The sequence below is a fragment of the Brachycentrus maculatus genome, unplaced genomic scaffold (assembly GCF_059751285.1).
Source record: "Brachycentrus maculatus isolate JH-2025_06_01 unplaced genomic scaffold, ASM5975128v1 h1tg000306l, whole genome shotgun sequence".
In the NCBI taxonomy this organism is placed as follows: Eukaryota; Metazoa; Arthropoda; class Insecta; order Trichoptera; family Brachycentridae; genus Brachycentrus; species Brachycentrus maculatus.
Genome location: NW_028281056.1, coordinates 1,961,185 through 1,967,500, shown reverse-complemented (window position 1 = coordinate 1,967,500; position 6,316 = coordinate 1,961,185).

Sequence of the window (6,316 nt, the reverse complement as noted above, 5' to 3'; positions counted from 1 at the left end):
ACCGACAACCACACTTCTCAATTTTTGATATATTAATCAAATTCGTGACACAGAACATGTGAGTTCACAACCGCCATCTTTGCTGGAATAGGGAAAGCTTTTATTAGGCAAAGACTCTTTTTATGTGTATGCAAGTATGCAAAAATGATGTAATGTGGTAGTCAATCATGAGTAGAATTAGTGAATGTAACACGTGTGTAAAGTGATCACTTAACCAAGCCTATGACGGCCGTAAGCCCTGTAAATGTCTAGAATTTCATAATCTTCTTCATCTTTGTTGAGATGTCTCTTTTTTATTACATTTTATATATTGTTTTGTAGCATTTATTTGTTTTGAACCTTAGAGGCTTGCAGAGTCCACCTCTAGGCTTAAAATGAAGGCCTCCTCCCTCAGTTTTTCTCTCTACCTCCATTCCTAATCTCCCTTTTTCCTTTGCCTTCCTTAACATCATCAATTTGTAATTTATTTATTTTTAATGTTCAAGCATTATATGGTATTACATGTTTTACTAATATCACTAGTCTGTTTTTGGTTGGTTTATGTACTTATTTATTTTCTGTACAGGAAGTTTAAAAAAATAAATCAATTTCATTATGTTTCTCTTCTCTCTAGCCACCGTGTACTTTAAATCATTTTCTTCTAATCTCAGTATTACGGTCGAATGGCGTTCATTTTAAAGAAATGTCTTGGATACACCTTTTCACCATTTTCCAGTACAATAGTTTAAGCCAATGTAATCTCCAGCTGGAAGGAGTCCGTTAATAACTTCTAAATTACTTTTAAATTGGATGAATCAGAAGTTACCTTCCTAATTAAGGCCTATCTGCCTTGGATTAAATCATTTCTGTTCAAAATTTGAATCTTTTGATGATAATCTCATGTTTTTAAGGGTCGTACACCCTTGAAGCAGCCGACGCACCCATTCGTAAATCAATTCAGAAATAGTATGAAATTGAAATATTTGTGAAAATAATAAAAACAACAAACAACAAAATAATCAATTGCAATCATTTGTTTGACATTGTACATTTTACATGTACATTTTACTATTTGTAATTTTTTGTATGAAAAAACACGTCACAGTGTAATGGTCAGCACACTCGGCTACCGTTCTGGAGGTCCCGGGTTCGATTCCCAAGGGGGGTAAAATAAATATAAGTGATTTTTTCACTGTAATATTTGGACTGGTACCTGAAGCAAAGGGCTGATCACCTTTCCTTCATGTGTAAACGATCAAGATAACACTGCGTTTATATGACGCAGTGCCCTATGCACCATCGGGGTGCGGATAAGGGTTTTTTATTATTATTAATTTTTTGTATGCATTTTGGATGTGAATTTTTCCGTTATTGTGCGCCTCCGTGGTGTAATGGTTAGCATCTTTAGCTACCGTGCTGGAAGACCCGGGTTCGATTCCTAGGGAAGGGTGAAAATAAATATTGGTGATTTTACACTCCAATGTTTATTTAATATTACCCAGGACTGGTTGGTCCCTGAAGCGCAGGAATGACCACCTTGCCTTCATGTAATAATGATCAAGAGAATACTATGTCAATACTTTTTGTATGTTTATTTTTCCATCTTTTTAATTTGTTTCAAAGTACTTTTTTCTACATTTTATATTTTTGTGTAGGTACCTACATTTTTTATGTACGAGTATATTTTTTTACTACTTTATTACTTATTTGGCAATTATTGTATATCTTTGAGTAATTCAGATAGTGCATTTGTCCCGTCACACAAATCACACAATCGACGCACTGCCAGCCTTGCGATCGCCGCAGTTAGGAAATCCAACCCAAATATTTTGTTTGATAAAGTAAAGTTTTCCATCTCTTAGAAAAGGTTCGCGGTTGTTTTAAAAGCGATAACACAGGATTTGAACTCTTGATGTTGTGCATCACAGTCGAGTTAGTACCTACTAATCCACATGGTAATAATTCTACCTGTACATATTATCTGAATTTCATTGCATTATTTAAGAACGTTAGATCATCCTCTTTTTTTAAAATATGTTAAACATTTTTATGTTTAACATATTTTTATATAATTTGAATTTGAAATTGAAATATGCGCATGTTTTTACATGCGCATAGAACGAACAATTTGTTGCGAAACTGGGTGGGTGAGAGTGTGTGTGATGTGTGTGTGAAGCGAATGTTTGTAAGGTTGGTACTATTACCAATACTGCTTCTATAAGCAGAGGAAGACCGAGAAAAACTTGGCTTGATAAAATATTTCAAAGACAGGCGCCGTGGCGTAGTTGGGTAGATGCTCGACTGCGAAACTGGCGTCACGGGTTCGATTCCCGCCAAGTGCAAAATAAATTCAAGAAAGATTTATTTTCAATTGGTCTGGATGTTTGTGATATATTTTTACATTTATCTTCTCTTTCCTCACTATCCTACCTGTAGACAAGCCCCTAAACGTAGAGGGTTTGAGGGTTATTTCTTTAAAAAATAAAAAATAAATCTTGAAAAGGGGTCATATCAGGAGTCGGAATAATCGGCGGGAATGTATGAGGAAATGCATGAATGTATGAGGAAATTGAGCTTTTGCTTTTAATACAGAAAGGACACAAAGAAAGCCATTTAAATCATGATAATTGAATATGAATCTTACATACTCCACTCCTTTAGATCAGCGCTTCGCAACCGGCGATACAGGTGTGCCGCGGTCAAATTCAATGTATTTGACATTTTTCAATTTTTCATTTTATATTTAATACATAATGACAAATTTGTCTTCATAATAGTGTCTGTTTTTCAAAATGTAGTAAAGAATAATTATTATAACCAAACAACTTTTCAACGGTGTATATATTTTACCTATATATTTTAGCTTTTGTTGTGCAGCGGAATCCCAGGAAGAATATAATATACGGAACAATTGCAAAATAAATTAAGGAATAGGTAAATGAAAAAGAGTTAATTTTATGAAAATTGTAAAATGTTTATATTCTTAATTTTTCTCTCTTTTTTGTGTGCATATTAGGTTAAAAACAATAAAAAATGTATTAAAAAAGAACTCTACTGACAAGACACCCAAGGTGGCTTGTTGGGTCTTTGCAAAAAAAGTTCTAAATTTGTAAAATTTGTGATTTAAATAAATGTATCCAAATTAAAAAAAATTATAAAAAAAATTGTATCGTAGGTAAGAAAAGTTTTTGATGCACTGCTTTTGATACTTCTTCTTCAAACCCTTAACCGTACCCCAATGGTGTATAGGGCACTGCATCATATAAACGCGGTGTTGATTTGATCGTTAAAACATGAAGGAAAGGTGATCAGCCCTCCGCTTCAGGTACAAAAGAAATCAATGGACCTTAGACCCATATAAACCAGTCAAAACGGTCTAATTTTATGTGTATATGGACAAAAATACAAATATTTTGTACATTAAAAGCATTGTTAACTTTGTCGTATCGTAATATAACATTCTCCTTATCATTCATCGTTCACATTAAGTGGTATTACACAAAGTGAACCATGAATGATAAGGAGAGTGTTAAAAAATACATATTTTTGTTATTCCTCATATTCGATAGAAAGTAAGTTTCTCCCTCAGTCGACTATTATAATATTTTTGCAGGATCTAGAAATAATATTATTTTAACATGAACAGCGAGAGATCGTTGGGCGTAGTGGATTTCATAAATTTCATAATAATATTATGATATTTGCACTCGACGGGGGAATGAAATACGTGGTTTCATTAATACTCCCCTAACGAAAAAACACACGTGTTTTTATATTAGAGAAAGGAGATGTGTTACCGTTTTTAAATTTTCTTTCTTCATTAGCTTATCGTAAAAACTACCTCATCATAAAAAAACAATGAAAATTTTTACGATATATTTTTAGATTTTCGGGTACATGTATTATAACATAACATATTTCACTCGTTCTACTTCTAATATATTAGATTTTGCAAAAGGTACATGATTATTATTTTTTAGCGTTTTTTTTAAAGTATAGAATATTAATTCTTAAAAATGCATAGATGGTTCGTCTCTTTTGAGACACCTTTTATATATAATGTTGAAATATCAATTTTAATCTTGATATAAGCAGCTCCTTGGCGAAGCATATCAATCATTCGAACACACTTAATGTTGTATAAATATAAAATTGACCATTCAACTCGTAAAATATTAAAAGTAGAAATGATCACTTGAACCAGCCAGTGATGGGTCATAACTTTTTTTAAATATCTTTTTTTTTCAATCTTAACGTAAAATGGAATCGATAGATGGTGCTGCCAATTTTTAAATACTTTTAATATAAAAATAAAAACAGCTATAGATCAATTGAAATATCATATTAGAATTGTAAGCATAAATTTAAACTAAATTAATTTTAATGTATAAGTAACATAAATAATCGAATGATATATTTGGGAAGTTTTCGCATAGAAAGGGATAATTCCCAGCATTGATTATTAAAATATATTGGGGTAGTTTGCGCATCGAAAGAGAATACATAGGTATATTGAATACATTGCTATTACAAATGATAATTTATTTCAAGTTAAAACTTGAAATTAGATAATTTTTTTGGCATTGACAGGAGCCATAGGTTGGATTGGGTGTACAGCTCGGCTGAGAAACTAACGTCACGGGTTCAATTGCCGCCAATTGTAAAATGAATTCAAGAAGTATTTATTTTCAATTGGTCGGGGTTTTTGTGGTGTATTTTTCACATCTACCCTTTAGTGATCACTTTACATATGTGTAACATTCTTCTTCATCTATGTTGAGATGTCAAGCGGAGAGAGTCAGATTTGTAACAAGGATTTGGACGCACCCATAATGTTGTGAATTTTTCAATACCTATGTTTTTTTAAAAATTAAATTAAGATTTTTTGTAAAAGGAAACATTGATAATAATGGTGACGTATTTTGAAATAGTATATTATCAATTAATGTTTTATCTGAATTTAAATTTTTATGTATTTCTAAATTTTATAAATTATTCATGACTTGACCTTTATTTGTAACAGAGTGTAATAATTTAAGTGTATGAGAGTCTTCTTCCTTAACCCCCCTCCCTATATTTTTTTACCTATATATACACCTAAATATATTTTTGTTCGTTAGTTTTAATTTGTACGAGAAGATGAAAACATCTGTCGTTTTCGAAACTAGTCGTAAATAAAAAATAAAACTCATTAAAGTGGTTTAGCTTATTCGTCTTGTCATATTTTCAAAATAAGACACCACTAAATCTGATCTTCATATCCTCTTGCCTCATCAGTTTTCATCATCTGCATACCTTTTTTTGTACATTCTGTTTCCAATTTAAATCTTTCTTTTTAAAAAATTGGACACAATTTACGCTGGATTGATTTTTATACAGGAAAACCTATCCAATTTTTTTTTAAATTTAAGTATTCTTTAACATGTTTTTTTTTACACGGGATTACGTAGAACAGCGGCCGAGGAACCGGGGTAAATTACCCCAAATAGGGTAAAAATTTAATTTTGGGGTGATAAGGACATTTTTCTAGTTTGCTATTTCAAAAACGTGTTAGTATTATTACAAACTTAATTCAGAAGTCGATTAAACGCCAAAGACTATTTAAATTGCTCTTACATCAAAAAGTCTCAATTTTGAAGTAATTGTACCAAACATGAAGCAACATCATATCTCCAAAAACTGAAAAGGAAACCTGAAAACCTGAATTTTCGTATAATCCAATTTGAGAATTTTATTTCATTTGTCTATTATACATACTTATACATGTAACTTTTTTTTTATTTTGTTGTCTAAATTAATTCATTAATTAAGTTTTATTTTAAATATACATTGATTGTCTTCTTTTCAAAATAGGGGGAGGGGTAATATCTACTTAATAACGGTAATAGCGACTATCGGCAAAAATATTTTGGGGCAGTTGTCAAAAAAAGTTCCCCGACCGCTGACGTAGAACGAATCTACGTATACGTATCTACTGTGTAAAGATGGAATTCAATTTTTTTCCATTTTGATAGCGTTCAGCAATTATTCAAAATGAAAATGCAATCATAGCAATGATTCTGTCGACAATTTATTAATTCCTGCGTCAAAAGTAACATTTTTCACATTCACAAATTAATTTACGAGTCTAATCTCGACGCAGGTACACAACAAAGCTACAATATTCAAATGTGTGTAATTTAATTTTGTCAGTAAAAATTAATAAAGTAATATGTAAACAACTACTTTGCGTTGATAATTTAGTTTTTATTCTGTGTTTAATTTGTATTTTATAAACACTCACTGGCAAGTCGAATTGAAAAGATGAATTTCTACGTTCAGACAAAGTTATCCGGAA